Source organism: Parasteatoda tepidariorum, chromosome 10 (genome assembly GCF_982258835.1).
Source record: "Parasteatoda tepidariorum strain Cologne lab strain chromosome 10, Ptep-v5.0, whole genome shotgun sequence".
In the NCBI taxonomy this organism is placed as follows: Eukaryota; Metazoa; Arthropoda; class Arachnida; order Araneae; family Theridiidae; genus Parasteatoda; species Parasteatoda tepidariorum.
In genome coordinates, this window is record NC_141764.1 from 90,536,380 (window position 1) to 90,557,626 (window position 21,247).

General features: G+C 25.0%; 1 long non-coding RNA gene across 1 annotated transcript in view; it reads right to left on the bottom strand.

Annotated features, from left to right (window-relative positions):
• The window catches only part of LOC107438165 (uncharacterized), a 168,533-nt gene that overhangs the window by 109,830 nt on the left and 37,456 nt on the right, over positions 1–21,247 (bottom strand). The window contains exon 2 of the long non-coding RNA XR_006226529.3: positions 2,281–2,362. This is a non-coding gene — a long non-coding RNA (uncharacterized LOC107438165). The remainder of the gene's footprint in view (positions 1–2,280; positions 2,363–21,247) is intronic.

A 21,247-nucleotide genomic window follows, 5' to 3' on the forward strand; every position in this document is an offset into this window, starting at 1 on the left:
AAAAAAATTGTTTCTGAAATAAAATTTTTTTTTTTACAAATTCGTGTTTTTTATTTCAGAATACTGAAATATAGAATTCAGAAAATCAATTTTACATTTAATTTCTGATAAAAAATATTAACACAGCACTATTTTAAACTTTGTCCCCAGTGTTTCGAGTCATTCCCTCACAACAATGTTCTTATCACCTGCAATCTTCTTAGAATAAAAATATTTTAATAAAAACTTCAGAAGTTAATAACTGGCATCATAGAACAAAATTGCAGTAAGTTTCCATCTTCAACTTAAAGAAGCTTTGTTGTGGAATAAATTTGAATGAATCAAACCAGGTAAAATTTTTTACATTTATCATTTCCTCATGTCATTTTTTAGAGTAAAATAAAATACAACTTCATCGAGAAAGTGGATAATTATATGTTGCTTTCTTGTATGAATATAATTGTATGTGATTGACTTCAGAAATTAATTAGGCCTAACTGTTATTTTTTAATTTTATTGAATTCGTCATTCCCTCACTAGTGCAAAAAGTGAGGGAATGACGCTGAAGTGAGGGAATGATTCAAGATGAGTATATTATCAAATTTTTTTTTGTTCAATCGTGCCAGCCAATTTTATTTCCCAAACCTGTAAAAACTATTAAATATATAAGACTAAATTATAATAAATATTAGATATACTTAGTATGTTATCATTTTCAAACTTTAGGTAGATGTAACTTAGATAAAAACATGTATTAAAATAAAATATCATTCCCTCACTATTAGTGTCATTCCCTCACTTTTTAAATAGTGAAAATAATTAATTTACTTATTAATTAATTTGAAAAATAAATTAAAAAATTAATAATTAAATTTATTAAATTAATTAATTTATTTATCAAATTAATTAATTAATTATTAATTATTATAAATTAATTCATTATAAATTAATTATATATATATATAAATTGATTGTAATCTCCTTGGTTAAGAGGAAACCATTATTTTAAATTAAACTATTAACTATTCAGTTTTGCCAAATATATCACAGATAACATCAGTGATGTTTGCTAGTTTGTAACTCGAATTAAAAGAAGTTGTTTATTGGGCGTTCTGTAAAACTTAAATATTTTTTGTTCGTCAGGTCAGGTCTGATTTATCTAATTGATAATAATCTAATTTATCAACGTCAAAGTGGTAGCATACGTGAACTAAGACATCAAGTCAGTATTTCAAGGTTATTAATGCCTAATGCTGAAATCCCGTGTTTATTTTGCTTTAAAACGTGTTATTATAAAGCTAAATCATCTGAAATTATCGGTAATGGAAATAAAAATAATGTTTTGTACTGTAAAGTAAAATTAATTTAGAAATGGCACTAATTCGTTGAGGATTTATGTAAACAACAATTGACACTATTGAGGTTAATGATGCTTCATTAATTTTTTTAAATAGATATTAATTGAAATAAAAAACTAAGCTATATACCAAAAAGCAAAATTAATGATTAAAAAAAATAATAAACGTTTCCATCTGTTTTTAAGGAAACCGTAAAAAGACACCATACTATTATTGACTCCCCGAAGTTTCAATTTGGTAATAGACACTACTGGCATTATTGTAATTGGTTCAGTTTTAAATGTTATCATATATACTCTTCTATACGTACAAAGTATTTTATGAATATATTCTGTGCCTACTACAGCTGTACCAGTACTGTACTTTTTTATGATTCTTTCGTGGGAAAATAGGTTTTTTACGGTCCAAGGAAGACGTATGTACAGAGAAAAGTAATTTAATAATGGTAAATTTTAAATATACTGAGTTGCTGCAAGTAACAGCATTATGCCAGATGATACTGAATACGCTTAATCCTTTTTTCTTGGAATGAACAAGTTTGCTTTGCTTAATCTAATTAAGTATAGCCATTGGAAAGGTGAACAAACAATAATAAATAAAAGAAAAACATTGGAACTATTATAATTTTTTTATTTTAGTCGATATATATATATATATATATATATATATATATATATATATATATATATATATATATATATATATATATATATATATATATATATATATATATATATGTATATATATATATATTTTTTTTTTTATCAGAGCTAACGTAAATTAAATTTAAATTTTGTAGTTTGTTTGTAATTTTAGATGCGCATTGAAATGATACGAAGTCTAAATTACGTTTGTACATAAAAATAAATAAAATATAATAAAGGAGAAAAAAAAAGTGCTGCCAGTTATATATACCATTTTTATGCCTAAATCTGACTCTTACCTTTTTCGAAGTATTGGAAGAAAAATACTGTGTAGTTTCATTGGATTTGTTTTGTTCACCATCAACATGATGCCGAAAATTTCTGAAAAATAATGAAAGAAATTATTTTAAAGGAAATACTACATTTGAGTTACCGTAATACAAAGAAAAATGAAAACATTTAAATATCTGGAAATATTTAACAAATTAATTTTCTTTGAATAAAAGAATTAAATTAAGCGAGTCCCGAAAAACATTAGCGTAGTAACTCAAAGAACAACAGGTTTCCGGCCACCATTTTGAAAACAATTAAATGAACTCACGGAGCTTTTTCAATAAATCTTCTCGCCAAGTGTTCATTTTTTTTAATCGCGCCAAGTCTCACTTCAGGCCATTTTGTACTTCGTTCCAAAATATGTAATAATCTAATAGCGAGTAAAGACCGCAGACTCGTAACAGATTCTTTATGTCAATATTATAATTACTGAGATTATTACGTTAAGTCATCAGCGTTGTTGACATTGAGAATTAATTCTTCACTCGCCTGAAGTGGCGGTGTTGCCAACGAAGCAAGAGAAAAGTAAAGGGAAAAAAAATTAAATGGCGCCGACTTCATAATGAAGCTTTTAATGGTCCTTAAGACTTTTGTAAAACCCGTGAACTTACTTCGTTGAATAAATAAATCGTGAAGAGGTGCCAACATAGATTATTTTCATTGCTACAAACCATATGGATTGATTAAATTACTGAACTGGATAGTTCTGGGTGAATTTTAACAAGTTACGTTTAACAAGTTGTGATGGAAAAGTTAAACAATGTAAGTTTTTTTTTACGCCTGTAATTTATAGCTACTAAAGTTCGTTAGTTTTTATTAATTAAGCTAATATTGACTATGTGCATAGCAAAATTAAAATTGGTATGCCAGTTTTTTTATTATCTTTTATTCCTGAATATTTCCATTTCTAATAAAGTAAAGAAAAATGTTGCTTATCAGATAAATAAACAAACATATATTTTAAAAACACAACCAATTGCTACTATGAGGTAAGTATCAATAATTATATAGTCAATATTTTCAAAGTAATATTTAGAACTTCTCAATAAAAATATTATATGTGCAATATTGACTTTGTAATCAATTTTACATAGTCCATATTTTCAGCAAACGAAAAATGACGTAAACACAAAACTCAAATAAGAAGAACTAACACAGAAAGAGATGTAAATATTAAATAACAGTTTTTTTCAAAGTGCAAGCACAGAATTCGACGTGTTAGAACTGTTTTTAACAATAATAACGAAAAATTATTTTATTAAATGAATGCAAGAACTGTATATATAAAACGCTAAGTTTTCTGTACTTAAAATTAATTATTTAAGTTTCAAAATGTTTTAAGATTAAAATTTTAATCAATATTATGGAACTTTTATCATATATTTTGTAGTTATTCTTTAAAAATGAGCCATAAATTATTTTTTTAAGTTTTGCAAGAGTGATATCTAGTATTTAGAGAACACAATAAACATAAAAGCAAAGCTATGGAATCAGTAGTATGGAATCAGTGCTAAGACTGCAGATTTTTTTTTAAATCTTGTCTTTGAAATATACTTAATTAAAATTTTCACGAAATCCCTGGAAATTATTAACATTATTACTAAGTAAATAAACGTAAAAAATTCCGGAACAAATTGCAGAAAAAAGTAGCAGGATGCCATTACTTTACATAACATATTATTTATATTTATATCTATATTAGGTATTTATGTCTGACACAGGCTGAGCCGCAATGGATCAGTGGTTAAGGCACTGAACTATCATTTTGAAGAACTGGGGCTCGATCCCGGTGGCAGCTTGAAGTTCCATCAGCTTCAGATCAATGGGTACCAGCTAGTTTAGGAAGTAAAGACGGTCAGCGGGCAGTGCTGATAACATCGCCACAATCATGCCGTTAGTCTCGAAAATGTAGTGTCTTAAAATGATCCCCATGGCCCACAACGGGCTGTTGTTGGATTGTTTCACTTTTCTTATTACTGACATAGGTACAAAACCATTAAAATGCGATTAAACGAAAAATTAAATTTCTGATTAGTTATAATTTAAGTAATTATCACAATAATCAAATGAGTAATATTTTTATTCACATGTTAAAAATAACTATTTGTCTAAATGATTTTCATAAGATCATTTCTTCTTTTAATTTGTAGAGCCTAATATTTAATCAGGCGAAGTCGAACAAATTGTTCCGACTCAGGCAGAATTCCTTTTAACTCAGACTCCACAGACCTGCGTAAAAGAACATTCCAGATGATGAAAAGGACTAAAAATATTTCACTTCTTTAGAGTAAGTTTCCTTCAAAGGGCAGCGACCATATTTGAGAAATTTCACTGTCGCTGGAACAAGAGGAAGCGAAAGTCTTGACCTATTTTAGGCCCATTCTTATATAGTTCTGGAAAAAAAGTTCCCTTTACCTGCTGTGGTGTGCTAACCTTGGCATTCACGAAGGAAGTACTAAAAGATGGAACCCTTTTTAAAAAGGGGCATCCGTTAGGTTTTTTTTTAGGGACTGAAGTTCTTTGAACTTCTTGTAAGAATAGGTAGTGATCTGAAGGGTAAAGTTGAATGTCACATAAAGGAGAAGGACCTTTGAGGAATGTTCTTGTTTCGGGAAAATATCGGCGAAAAAAATATTGTCTTAATAGCGGTAAGAATAACAGCAATAAAACAAAGTAATTGTAATCTCTCTTAGATCAAAAAATTCCATTTGTTGTACAGAATTCTTTAATTCAGAATTATTTCTTATTATAATTTGTTAACTTACGACTCTTTTTCATTTGTCAAGTAAAAAGGAACTAAGAAATGAATGCTCTTGGTAAAGAAATAGATTAGTAATTGAAAAACAATTTTAATGATTTCAAAGAAACTGATACAAGAAATAAGGAATTATATCTATCAGAGAAACAAAGAGTTAATAAGGGTTATGGGAATCCAAAATTAGTACTTTAAAGCATTTTTCATATAAAATTTTAAGAACACAGGAGATTAGAAATTGTATCACTGCACAAAGCTAAAGTCACATTTAAGTTACAGAATTATTTTCTGAAACATTTGTTATCATAGACAAAAACTTTCTCTCTCTCTCTCTTTATATATATATATATATATATATATATATATATATATATATATATATATATATATATATATATATATATATATATATATATATATATATATATATATATATATATATATATATATATATATATATATATATATATATATATATATATATATATATATATATATATATATATATATATATATATATATATATATATATATATATATATATATATATATATATATATATATATATATATATATATATATATATATATATATATATATATATATATATATTCCAGTTTAAGGAAGAAATTAGATTTTAATAGAATCAAGAAGAAGGTCACATTTGAGTTTCAGAATTATTTTTTAAGACATTTGTTACCGTATATGGAAAATTTATAAGTCACGTAAATAATAAGATTTTCTGAAGAACTTTAAGTTTAGGTAAGAGATTAGTAACATCGCAGGTTTTAGCACTATCAAGGAAATTAACACGGGGAATAAGGACTTGTATATCTGTACAAAAGCAAACAAAAGTCGGCACAAAAGTCGTATTTGATTTTCCGAATTATTTTCGGAAATATTTCTTACCATTGAAAAAATATAAGAAATAGACATATATAAAGACTTTTGAAGAATGCTATAATTTATGGAAGAAATTAGTAACATTGAAGATGGTTCTAACAGTATTAAGAAAATTAGCACGAGATAAAAGTAATAGTATTTTTGCCGGAAATAAAATGTTGTATTTGAGTTTCAGAAATATTTCTTAAAATATTTGTTAACATCTACGAAACATTTGTAAGTCACGTAATGAAGGAGAATTTCTGAAGGATGTTCTTGTTTTGGTAAGCGATAAATAATATCGAGGGTATTTCTAATAGTGTCTGGAAACCCAAACACTAGAATAAGAAAGTTTATTTCCACATAATATGAAATATTTCATTTGTTTCCCAGAATTATTTATTTAAATAATTAACTCAAATACTTAAGAGAAGTTTTTTCATTTGTCACGTAAAAAACTGGAACTTCAAAGACATGAATGTTCTTGGTTTGACAGTAGATTAGTAATAAAAAATCACAGTTTCATTGATGTCAGAGAAAATAATACAAGAAATAGGGGATTATAATCTAGAAGAAAAACAAAGAGTTAATAAGGATTAAGGGGATTTAGAAATATTATTTTAAAGCATTTATCTTACAAAAAAGTTTTATGAGTCATGTAAAGAAAAAGAACTTTTGAGGAATTTCCTAGTTTAAGGAAGAAGATTAGTAATATCGAAGGTTCTATAAGTATCATGGAAAATAACACTGGGAATCAGGAATTCTATTTTCTCACAAAGTAAAAAGTCGCATTTGAGTTGCAGAAATATTTTCTAAAACGTTAATATAATATAATATAATATAATATAATATAATATAATATAATATAATATAATATAATATAATATAATATAATATAATATAATATAATATAATATAATATAATATAATATAATATAATATAATATAATATAATATAATGTAATATAATATAATATAATATAATATAATATAATATAATATAAAATAATATAATATAATATAATATAATATATTATAATATAATATAATATAATATAATATAATATAATATAATATAATATAATATAATATAGTATAATATAATATAATATAATATAATATAATATAATATAATATAATATAATATAATATAATATAATATAATATAATATAATATAATATAATATAATATAATATAATATAATATAATATTGCACGAAATACGAAAAAAAAAAGGATTTGAATTACTGCACAAACAAAAAGTCACATTTGAGTTTCAGAAATGTTTTTAAAACATTCGCTATTACTTATAAAAATCACGTTACTTACGGTAACAACTATGTTTGGGTAATTTATCTATACGTAAAGAACTCTCCTGAAGAATATTCTTGTTTTTTATAAAAGATAAATTATATCGCGAGTATTACTAATAGAAAGAAGAAAGTGTATTCCCCCATAGTGCAATAAGTTTTCTTTTTCAGAATTATTTAATTAAAATATGTATTATCATAAAAAAGTTTTAAATTGCCTCGCAAAAGAGAACACCCAAAAATAGTCTTGCTTTGGAAAATGTTTAGTATTATTGAAGATAGTTTTAATAGTTTGGAAGAAAAAAACACAAGAAACGGTACTCTAACATAGTACAAGAAGACATATTTGTGTTTCAGAATTATTTCTCAAAGATATTTGTCATTTTATTAAAAAAATTTAAATGTCACGTAATGAAGAATGACAAGATTTATTTTTGTTCCAGGAAGAGGGTACTAAAGTAACAAAGTTTTAAAGTAAGTTTAATATCATTAAGAGTAAAACCACAAGAAAAACTTATTGTATTCCAACATAGCACACAAAGAATTATTTGCATTCAGAATTATTTCTCGACTATGTTTGTTATTTTATAAGAAATTTAAAACATCATGCATGAAAAGACGTTTAAAAATATTCCTGTTTTCGAAAGATGTTAGCCAAAAAGACATTTATAATATTTTTGAGAAAAACAACAAAAATAAGAGACTGTATTCTTTCACAGTACTAAAAGACCTATTTCTATTAAAGAATTATTTTTCGAAGATTTCTCTTATTTTATTAAAATATTAAGATGTCACGGAAAGAAGAACATCCAAGAAAGAGGTTAGTAAAATTAAAGAAAATATTAATAGCTTCAAGGAAAATTACTTAAATAAAAGATTGTTCTTCTACATAGTATGAAAAGTTCCAATTGTGTGTCAAAACTATTTCCTTGAAATATTTATAATAATTGAAAAATTTTAAATTGCTCTGAAACGAAGAACGTCCAAGAAATATTACTGTTTTACGATGAGTTTAGGAATATTATTTTTAAAAGTTTCAAAAATAATAACATAAGTCATGAAAGATTGTATTCCCAAACAGTATAAGAAAATATTTGTGCTTTAGAATAATTCCTCAAGATATTTATTACTTTACTGAAAAATTCAATTGTCATGTAATGAAGAACTATATTCTTGTTTTAGGAAGAGGTTAGTAAAGTAGAAGACAGTTTTAATGTTTTGCGAGTAATAACATAAGAAACTAGATATTGTATTCCAATACAGTATATAAAGAACAAGTTGAGTTTCAGAAATATATCTCAAAGATATTTGTTATTTTATTAAAACATTCGCAAATTTTATTTAAAAAAATTCTTCTAAAACGTATGAAAAATATTCTTATTTTAGGAAGAGGGCAGCGAAGTAGAGAACACTATTAATTGTTTTGAGTGTAATAATATAAGAAGTAAGATATTGTATTCCAATACAGTATATAAAGAACTAGTTGAGTTTGAGAAATATTTCTCAATGATATTGGTCGTTTTATTAAAACATTCGCAAATTTTATTAAATCTAAATGCATCGAAGAACGTCTAAAAATATTCTTGTTTTAGGAAGCGGACAGTAAGGTAGAAGCCGTTTTTAATTGTTTTGGCTGTAATAACATAAATAATATATTGCACTCCAATACAGTATATAAAGAACTAGTTGAGATTCAGAAATATTTCTCAAAGATATTTGTCATTTTATTACAATATTCTCAAATTTTATTAAATCAAAATACAAAGAAGAACGTTTAAAAAATATTCTTGTTTTAGAAAGAGGTTTAAAAGTAGAAAAAAATTTTAAAAGCTTCAAGAGAAATAACCGTATTTCCACGCAGTACAAAAAGTGCAATTTTTATGTCAGACTTCCCTCTTTAAAATGTTTATTGTTCTTCAAAAAGCAATTAAATTGTTTCATAAAGAAGATCGTCCAAGAAATATTCTTGCTTTAAGAAGAGTTTAGTAATATTGAAGATATATATCTAATAATTTCAAAAATAATAACAAAAGTAGCAAGTGACTGTTTACCTACATCTGCACAGTGCAAAAATACCCGTTTCTGATTAAGAACTATTTATGTAAGATATTTCTGATTTTATTAAAAAATTAAAAGGTCACAAAAAACATCAATAAATTATTCTTGTTTCAGGTAGTGTTCAGTAAAGTAGAAGATAATTTTAATAATTTTTAGAATAATAACATAAAAAAAAGATAATGTATTTCAGCACAGATCTTACGGAAAAACTGAAATGCCATGTAGATAACAACTTGTAAGAAATTTTCTTATTTTTGAAAGGAGTTTAGTAATATTGAATATTATTTTAAAATTTCAAGATTAATAAGTAAAGCATTACAGTTACATTATCTAACATAGAACAAACAGTTTTATCTAAAAAAAAAAAAGCATTTCACTAAAATATCTTTAGTTTTATGAAAAATTAAATATTAAAAATTTAAAAATATCTTACATAAATTAAAATATCGAACAAATGTACTTATTATTCATGAAATATTAAATCTGTAATCATTAGTACTAACCCCTTCCTAAATAACATAAAAAAACGAGTTTGTGTTCTCGTACCATGTAAAAAGTCCTACTTGTACTGCAAAATAATTTCTCTTAAATATCTGTCACCTTGTAACACATTTGATTTTCAGAATAAAAGTGTCACGTAAAAACGAATGCCGGTAGAATGTACTTGATTTGGGAACAGGTAAATAATAAAGATGAATATATTTGTTCAATTATAATAACATCGTAAGAAATAAATAATTGCTTTACTACCGCAGTACAAAAAGTTCTATTTCTGTTTCGAACTATATTTTAAATGAACTATATAACCAGCAATTTTACGAAATTAATCAATCTTTTTGACTTTAAAAAAGTAATTCATAAATAAGAACAATTAAGTAGGTATTTTTGCTTATTTTGCTGCATACTTGTTTTGGGATGAGTAATATAGATTGTTTCAAGAATAATATCGTATAAAAAAGAGGCTGCATACACTCAAAGTACAAAAAGTTGTGTTTCAGAATTATTTCTCAAAAATATTTGTTACTTTACAAAAAAGTTATCTCACTTAGAGAACAGTCTCAAATCTTAACTACATTGATGAAATTGAATAGCTATTTCATTTGAATTAAGGATAATATCACATAAAATCAGGGATTATATTTATGCACATCATAACAATTTCTATTTTTATTTAGAGATATATTTGTTATTCAACAAAAACAAAATTAAGAAATTACAAAGTGTGAAAAATAAAGCTGTTGCAATGAAAAATTTCATGGATCAGATTATCATTTCCGTATTATACGGAAGCATATTTTAAATAAATAATTGCACTTTGAAATACACTCGAATATTTCTGTATTGAATCGAAATGATCTTCTGTGTCATAAACTTATTCATTTGTGATTATGAAGTTGTATTTAAATTCCTTTACTATCTGTATGAAAGTGGTCCTACTTACTTTGTTAGCTATTATAAAAAATTTGTACTTTACTTCTAGTTGCATTCTTGTAATAATTTCTTAAATCTTTCAGATGCTTTTTATGACATATATTTGTTAGCATGGAAAATTGAAAACATTCCAAAATGTTTTGAAAGGCTTATAGCATTCAATGTTGCATTTAGTAACTTAAACTTGACTCTGGTATGCTATACGAATAGGTATTATAGCAATTAGATCTTCTTAATAATATTAACATTTGACCGTAAAGAAATTTCATTTTAATATTTTCTTATATTTATCGATGTATATCATGCATTACAAAAATTATTTCTAAAAATAGAAAGATTTCTATAATTTTGAAAGAAAACTATGATAACTCAGCAATTTTTTGAAATTTTGTAAATAAGAGCAAGATAGTTTGCTCAGAAACAGTTAGAAAAACAAGAATATAGTCTTGAAACATTTCAACAAGCTATGCACCGCTCAGATACTGGTTTATACAGTATAAAATTGTAAAAATATGCACAGTTGCTGGAAAAAGACAATACCGTAAGCTTTATAAACTATTTTCGTTAGAAAAACAATATTCATCTTATATGAAATAATATTGTTTTTAAAAAATTTTTAATCAGTGCTCTTGTATTTTCCATTTGAACAAATACCAATTTGTAATAAAAATTATAAACCGTAATATGAACTCATTGAGTTCTTTTACTCTATAATTTGTACATATAAAAAAATGATTTTTAAAGTAATTTTAAGTATTAAATCTATCATTTTACAATATTCGTGTAACATAAAATATAAATGAGAGGACATTTTTAGAATTTTTAAATAAAAAATATCTGTTACAATTTTATTAACATGTTATATTTTTTTATCTATCATTATGTTCCTGATTATCAATTCTTGAGCAATATCTGTTTTGTATTAGTTACTTGCAATCAGTAATTAAATTTTGCTCACCACCAGGTACAATTGCATTTTAGTAAATGAAAACATCTTTTGCATTAGTTTATGCACAAGATCCATTAAGTGCAAATGCATAAAACTTATTTCCTATTATGTTTTGCAACAAATGTTTCATGAAGGATAGTTTCAATCACTCATACCACCACATTCATTTATTATAAGTAATATCTTTTCACTAATGTTAGAAACTACAAGTACTTTCAGAAAAATTGATTCAAAGTTGAATCATATCAGTACATTGAACCATAATATGATTAAAGTTTGCTACTACCCAAGAGCGATTGAAATATTATAGTGTATCCATTTAAATTGAACCATAGCATCGTAGTTCATGGTTATCAAGTGTAGGAGAGTTTAATTTGAACGGTAATATGGTCCGACTTAGCACAATAAATGCATCTCTATATCTTGAAATCATATTTAAATAGTCTTTATTAATGCTAAAATCAAATCTACACACAAATTTTTATACACATATTAGACGCAAAGATTTTATATTTTATATTAATTATATATTAATCAACACTTTATATTAAGTATAAATCAGATATATTTTGTATAATTAACAAAAATGTATTATATATTATGGACAAAAACGTATTAAGCAGTTGATGAAGTATATGTAGATAGTAGAGCATTACTGTTAGCAATGAAGTCACAATATGAAAATTACACTGATGTGAAAAACTTAAGCATTTCTCTAACTAAAAATAAGTATTAAAGATAGTTATGCTTAACTTTTGAATAAAAATGTAGTAAGCACTATTCTTAAGTGCATGTTATTCAAGATCTTATTTTTAAAACGCTATTACAAACTTTTACATAAATTATCATTGTCAAATCACGAGGATTTTGATAAAATTTCTCAAAAAAATAAGCATGACTAGGGAATAAAAAATAGGCTTAGCTATTGTAAAAATGTTTTAAATATTTAACTAAATTTAGTAATGTTTCTCTCTAAATGCAATTGATTTTTGATTATTAGCAAAATTTTGGAGCATATTTTGCTGTTACTACAGCAAGCCAGTAATATTAAAAATACATTTTCAAATAAACGTTTTACTAAAAACGTATAAAAAAAATTTTCGGTATCAAATTAAAACAAATTATTAAGACAAAACGCATGAATGAACTTGAAAAGAAATCTGACCAATTAATGGTAATTTCTACATTCCTTTCTTCACAATTACTCCTTTGCTTATAAAAATAAATTTTCATTATATTTTTATGTATTAAAATTTTAAAGTGCAAACTTTTCCTGAAGTTTATATTTCTAAATATGGTTACTTTTAAAATATTTCTTAATTGGTATTAAAACTGATAATTCATATATTTATCCGAAAGGTCTGTTTATTTACGCTATATATATATATATATATATATATATATATACAGAGAGAGAGATAAACAACTAAATCCTAACGGAACGAAAAATAGGCAAATGAAATTGAAATTATTAAATATATGAAAACATACGGTATGAAATACGGTACGAAAACAGAAATAGCAAAAACGGAATAGAAATGCAACAGCATAAAAATTACAAACAGAAAGAATTTTATGAATAGTTTATTTTATACAAAAACATCTTACCCTATTTTGGTTGAGTTGCTTCAAATACAAGGCGACAAAAACATATCACATGACTTATAAAATAAATAAAATAAAAAAATATCTAAAGTGCATCGACAGAATATTTGGCTCAATTTTATGCGTTGCATTTTTGTCCCCTAAAAAATGCTTTTTCACTGCACAGATGACAAACGATGATGTATCCTTTAGAATTTGAGTTGCAAAATATGCATCTAAAGTGAAAGGCTCCATTTCTTTAGATTGAATGTTGGCACGATGCCTTAAAAGTATATATTTTTTATTAAAAAAAAATATTTCTAAGACTGACCATTACAGAGCAATATACGGCTTTATAATTTTATTTTCTAAATTTTTTTTAGTTTGAATCTCTTAGCTTCTTCTTTTTATAAGGATAATAAAATGTGGGTAACATATCGTCTGTTGTAGAAAGAAAAAGTGGCTTGCATAAAAGTTATTATATTATTTGAAAAAAATTGGATTGTTTAAGAAATGAAAAAGATCTTAAATAATTTAAATAATTTGAGAAGGAAGATGCATTTAAGGATTTTTCTAATGACAAAAATTTACACATAAACCAATAACTCAGTTTTCACAATTTATTATTTTTAAAAAGTAATTTTTCGATTAAACTTAAATACGATTGCCAGGTTTTAGTGTTAGGTGAAAATTTATTATATACTTGATATATGATAAGCGTTATTTCAAAAGTGATTGCCACACTTACAATGCTAAAACTTAAGAATAGACATTATTAGGATCTTGATATTACAAAATCGATTGATTAAAACTTGTTAAAAATATCAATTTCCTGATTTCCAATGATATAGTGATACTTTAGATGTAATTAGTTCATGCAATTTTTTACACTTAGCTGTAAGGTAACTTTCAGAGGTTTCAGAGACTAACAATAAATCAAACAAGAAAAAAGTATTTTTGAACGCCCTATACTTGATTAGAAATCTTACTTATACCGATTACTTTGGTTGTTATTTGCAATAACTGCATAAAATTTCATTAGCCTAACTTGAATATTTATGGAGATATGAACATTTTCATAAAAATTTAATTTTTTGTCTTACGTTTCCTTGCTATAACTTTAAAAAATATTCAGTAAAATTAAGCAAAATTTTTTGAGCAATTAAAAAATAATTTCAAAATTATTGTTTTGAAATTTGAAAAAAAATTCTTAAAAATTGCACAAGCTATGAGTATTTGAAATAGTTCTTTTATACTGCGCATTCACGGAAATAATTTGAAAAATCTTTTTAATAATTTTGTAGGGAATCCTATTTTGGCCACTAAGGAAAGAAAATTGATTTGAATATCTTAAAAATTTTAAGAGTTTCTAGCAATTTTTTAAGTAGTTTTTGTATTTTTTTTAACAAAAGCTCAAAATAATAAGTTGTTTTAAATAAATCTCATTTTGTACTATTATACAAGATTTATTAAAAATGACATCGGCATTATGGAAGATCAATACCCTATAAAGAGATTTTTTTATTCTGTTTCATTCTGTTCATTCCTTTACTATCACAGTTTGGTGTCCGGATGATTATTGCATGGTATTATCATTTGTCATTAAATCTATATATCTTCATATCTATACAAATATTAAAGCTAGGTTATTGAAATTTAATGCATTTATTGAAAATAACAACCAAAGTAATCGGTATAAGTTACAAGTTTATGGCTTAATTTTCTGGCAAAGGGTGATTAAAAATACTTGTTTTTCATCGAAATTTACTGACTGTTCCTATAACCTCTGAAAGTTTTAAACCTTATTAGTAAGTATGAAAAATCGCATGACCTAATTGCTTCTAAAATAACAAAATAATCGTTCAAGTATTTATTGAGAAATTTAAAAAAATTCAAAAAATAAAAGTGTCTCTTCCATTATTGTAGGGTATTGTATCTTATATACATTTTTTTATAACTTTATCCTTCATTAATTATAAAGATATATAAAAATGGAACATAAAATTTTATTTAGTTTTTGTAATAGTATGCAGATATCATTTATTCAGAAAATTTATTAGGAAGATTTTTACTTTAAGAAAATTATAGCTAGTCGATACAAAAAAAATATTTTTATTATTAGTTATTTGGAGAAAAAAAATGTTTAAAAAATGTCTTTAGCTTTATTAATAGAATGTGCATTGCTAGCTTAGTTGAAAAAAGTAAGCTTGCCCTAACAAAAATTTTCTCCAGGCAACAGTTTCGTATTCTTTCATTTCAAGTGATATAAATTAGTATCTTTTTAAGGAATTAAACAAACATACTCAAAATAAACAAATGGCACTGAGAAATACAAATGACCGATGAAAAGTATTGTAGTTTAGCATAACTTTTAAAATTTCGTCAAAAATGTTAAGCAGTTATTTCAAAAAACCACCATTAATCAAGAGCCTTACTATTATCGGACAATAATGTTAACAAATTCTAACAAAAAAATTCCTAGCATTACATCAAAAAGGATATTGCAAAATTAATCATTATTTAATTTAGCAAAAAATATTTTTCTTTCACTTTAAAGAGATGCACATGCACTGTTTTCCCTAATTTTGTATGATTTTCGCATCATAATCCAGCATACATGACTTTATATCTTCATTCAATATGTTACCGAAGTTGTATGAAGTTTGATAATGTGGTGTAGAATGCCTTGTCATTGTTTAGAACATCTAAAATCTACCGGCAAAGTCTAATTTGAATCATATTTCAAACATTGTCTAGGCATTCTATGGTAAAACTGATGACAAACCATCTAAGCATGAAATGATTAGTATTTCATGAATTGCTTGAGTATTTAATACATTACTAATGAAACTCCAACAGGTATTCCTTGTAATAACTAAGCAAAGTCTATAGTAATACTATATCAGGAGAGCATTTGTTATTCTATAGAAAGTATATGCATTCTATATAGAAGGTATACAATGATAAGGCATTTTATGAAATAGGTTTATTATACAATGATAAGGCATTCCGTACAAGGCTCTGACTATAAAATATTGTTATTTCACAGACTTTCTATAAAATATTGTTATTTCACAAATTGAGAATAGCATATATGCCATGGAAAACAGAGCGTGGTAAATCAAGTTAAAATCGTGAATTTACTGAATGATGTAAAAAGTTTAAAATCCAGAAATATGATAAAATTACGTTAAAATAAATAAATAAATGTAATGCTTTATTACATGATAAGCAGAAAAAGCATACTTTATATTCAAGTATTAAATATTAGAAACACTAATAATAAGTTAAAAATGTACCAAAATATATACTGAATTTTATTTAATTGTAATTTTATTTAAATTACTTTTCTATTACTTTTTCAAATTTCGAAAGGTATTAGTTTAATAGTTAAAAAGCAACAAATTATATTTTAATATAAATTCCTAACCCAGAATTAACTGGGGTTACTAAACTCTTCCAAAATTTCATTCGGTCACACACAAAATTGATATCACTCCAATAAATACAAGTTTAATTAAAATCAATTTAAAATAAATTTCATAAATATTATTTAGTTAAAAAAACAACTAGATATATTTTCCTCTAAGGTTCTGATACGAAATTAATTTTGTGTTCCCAACATTAAACTTAGTACTTCATGCAACAATATATTTCATATTATAAATATTATCTTTCATATATTAACGATACAAAAACTGCAAACAATTTAACAGAAAGAAAAAGTTTCTACATTTAAAATATTAAATAAAAAATTAAAGAATGTATCTAAATATATTTTCATGTAATGTTCTGATATAAAAATAGTTGTGGACTTCAATGAATGGCTATTGAAAGTAAAACTTAGTAACTACAATGCATACATCATGGAAATTTTTTTTTGAAAGATGAACGAGATAAATACAGCAAAAAGATTCATAGAAAAGAAATAAAATTGTTAATTACAGTTAAATGGTGAAAATACGCCTAAATATATTTTCATGTAAGCTTCTGTTACAAAACTAATTTTGTTTGCACAACAATTTTACAGAGAAAATATTAAGTAGATCATGATAAAAAGCATTGCATGTTTTCAAGTAATATATATATATATATATATATATATATATATATATATATATATATATATATATATATATATATATATATATATATATATATATATATATATATATATATATATATATATATATATATATATATATATATATATATATATATATATATAAAGACAGCGAAATAAAAGGTTCGTTGAGGGAAAATAAAATCGTTCATCATAGTTAAATAGTTCAGTTTTTTCCTGTAACATTCCAATGCAAAATTAATAAAGGTTACAAAGCACTAATTTCGGTAACTCATTCCATTATGTATGTGTATTCCATATGAAGAATAATATTATTTTTAAAATATTAACGAGGCAAAGGTAGCAAAGAGATTTGTGGAAGAAAAAAATTTTTTTTGAGGGAAATCACACACATATTATTCGAAAATCTTATTTAAAAAATATTTGTGAAGAGAAAAAAATTGTAAAAAAAAAATCATTAAATCGTTAGAAAAATAGCATAATATATCATCATGTGAGGTTAAGAATTAATTGATTTTTATTGCTAAACATTAATTTTAATAACTCTCTCTATACTACACGTACATTCCATTTGAAAAATATTATCTTTGAAATATTAATGAGACAAAGACGGCCGAAAGATGCGTGAAGGGAAAAAACAAACCATTGTAGATTTAATATAACTATCGATGTGTTGACGCAAGATGAAAGGAGATGCTTTTCTAAGAAATAGCATATTGAGATGAAACTACAAACTCTTTGGTGATATATCTTTTTTTCCCTCTTTCTTTGACAGCTGCTGACGCTGGGTCGTTTTGTCCAAATGTAATTCTTGCCATTTTTCATTTCATTTGCTTGAATGCTTTGTGGACCGAATTTTGAGTTTTTGTTTGCCACAAATAAATGTAGTTTTTTTGTGCTGTTTTATGATATTCATAAAATTTGAAATATCGTGTTTTCAGTTTTAATCTTTATCACATTGATTTTTTGGCGAGATTCACAACAATATTGTTTTAAATATTGAATCCAGTTTTCAGCATGGTAAATTCTTTTCTTTTGAATTTTTTTAGCAAATTTAATTGTTATTTTTTGTCTGTATAGATAGATCAAGTGAATTCCTGGGATTTCATGTGATGAGAAACTTACAGAAAAATCATGAATTAAATATTTTTTGTAAATGTGCAGCTTGTATTTAATAGTTTTGAATAAATTTATTTTTCCTGTTTCTAAGTTTACAATTATTTCAAAAAATTATAGTTATTTCCTGAGACTTTTCTTTCTTATTCATTTCTTATTCTTCCTGATTATTTTTTGATTTTTAGAAATTTTTCTTTGCTGACCGAATTAAATTTTTTTACAAAAGATGACTAAGAATATTTTTAATTTATAGCTTCAAATATATAAAGATTTTTGTGTATGTTGTACTCGAGTGTTGTAAATGAGATTAAATTTTGTGACTGTTGATAATGATTTGTGACTACTGTAAATAAGATTTTAAAGATGTTTTAAAAATATTTTAAATAACGTCTTTAAAATTTGAATCATATTTGTTGATAGTTTTTTAACGAATGGATTACGGGTAAATGCATATTATATCCTAAAGATAACAAAATGATTTTACTACTAATTCTATAACAATGTGTTGCGTTAGTATTCGAGGATTTGTAAAACATAAAATGTATTTAGACAAAGGCGACTGAAAAATGAGAATAATTACACAGCTTCATATAATTTTTATTATAAAGGAAGTTTAGTTTTGAATATTATCAGTTGACATAAAATATGATGTTCTTTGACATTAACTTCTCAGTCTAACTCGCAATTACAAAAATAATGCAAAACTTAAACCAGCATTCTCGGCAGCAATTGAAAGCATGTTTTCTACATGTGGACATATTTGGTTCAAACTGAGAAACAGTTTTGGTCACAAAAAAGCCAAAAAGAAGGTTTATTTTAACCTTCTTTAGAACTTGGATATTTAAAGAGTGAACCAAAACCAATAGATATTATTACAGAACTTTAATTAACTAAATGTGGCATTCATTTTAATTTAGTTAGCCGGTAAATCATTAATTAAAGAATTTCCTTATAAAATGAATATTATGTGATATCATTGAGATTAAAAAATTCTGATAAATTATGAAGAGTATAATGTGTTTTATTTCTACTTCGTTAAAACATTTTTTTTTCTTTAAAACTTAATATATTTTCACATAAAATGAAATGTAGAACAATTTTTGGTCAACAGCTTTTTCGAGAGTAATTGAGATTATTAGCTTAAAAATGGTATAATAATTTAAAGAAAATATTCAAAAATGTATGAAATTATAATTACAGATGTAGTAATAATAGGAAGAAAAGGTTTATAAGGGTGTAATAATAGGAAAAAAATCAACTCCTTTTTCATCATTTCTGGATAAAACATCCCACTTATATATGGGTTGGATTAGGTTTTTTAGACGCGTTTTTTTCTTTAAAAAAAACATCCGAGTTTTTCGGAGCATGTGGATGGGTAGACTGTCTTGTTTTACAATCTTTTCAAAATTTAAATGTTGGTTTCAAAGTATTTTAAGCTTTTAATTATATCTTTAATAATGTCTATTTCATCAAATAATGAGGTTACATATTTTTATTTAATAAGTATTTTCTTTTAAAGCCAATTTGTGATTCTATAATAAATATCTCTGTTGATTTCGGTAAAATATTAAATATTAAAATGACATTTTTTCTCCAAAACTAGGAATTTATTGGTTAATTACGCTATAAAGTTAACCACATTTATTAATATGATGTCTGTATTCATATTTTCAAAATCTATTGCTGCAACTAAAAGGAAATTTATTTTGCTCATTTTTGCTCATTGATGAATTGTTAATTCTGCATTAAAATAAAAATATACGGTGGTTGAAATGTCATTTTTAAAAAATTCTAAAACTTAATAATCTGCTAGAATTTTCTATCTCGGTTTTAACATTACTCTTAGTTTTTAAATATATTCATAATAACTGTTTTTTGGTAAAAAAAATAATAAATAAAACTTTGGTTCAATGCTTTTAAATTTGTAATTTTTTTTTTATCTGGAGTATGACTATAAGTAATCCCTCTATCAATGTAAAGTAAAAATACAATAAACATTAAAATTGCAGCTTTTAAAAAATAAAAATAAATTGATTTCTTAAACACTCCATAGAATATTTCATGAAGTCCAATTTCCATGATTTAGGAACAGAATCTTAAGACTCGAGAATATTTTTCTCTGGAATTAATAATAGTTAGATATCTCTAATTATTATTCATTCGCAATCATTATCAAAGCTTCCTACATTATGCCACCCTCACACACTCATCCACACATGCGCAGATCTCAGCATAATTGGAAGACCAAAACAAGAGCAAATGGCAGACTAAAATTACAGCGGACAACTTATAATAATTTCATTCAATAGACGGCGAAGCCATAATCGCTGGAACAGCCTCTACACATTCTCTGACGCCTCAGCAGCCCAATATGAATACGTATTGTTTCCACTTTCAGTATTCACCTGGTATCCGGCAAGTGCATTAATTTTAAAATATGCATTTTCCGTCGAACAATCAACGCGCATTTGCATTCAACTTTATATTAACGTCTAAACATCAAAAGCATTCTTTTGCCTGAAACCGCTCATTGCAATAGAAGGGAGAATTTCCAACGTTTCTGATACATAGTCCATGCAACAATTTCTTGATATTGATCTCCAGATGTATAATGCATTTCAACTTTGCCTAGTTAGTCAAGATGGGATGGGTGGTTGGAACAAAATGGCCCAAGTCCCTGAGCAAAACAAAAGAATAGAAATTTCATTTTCCTTAATTTCTTGTTTCAGGTCTTAATTTTATATTAAACTTTTCGCGGAAATTA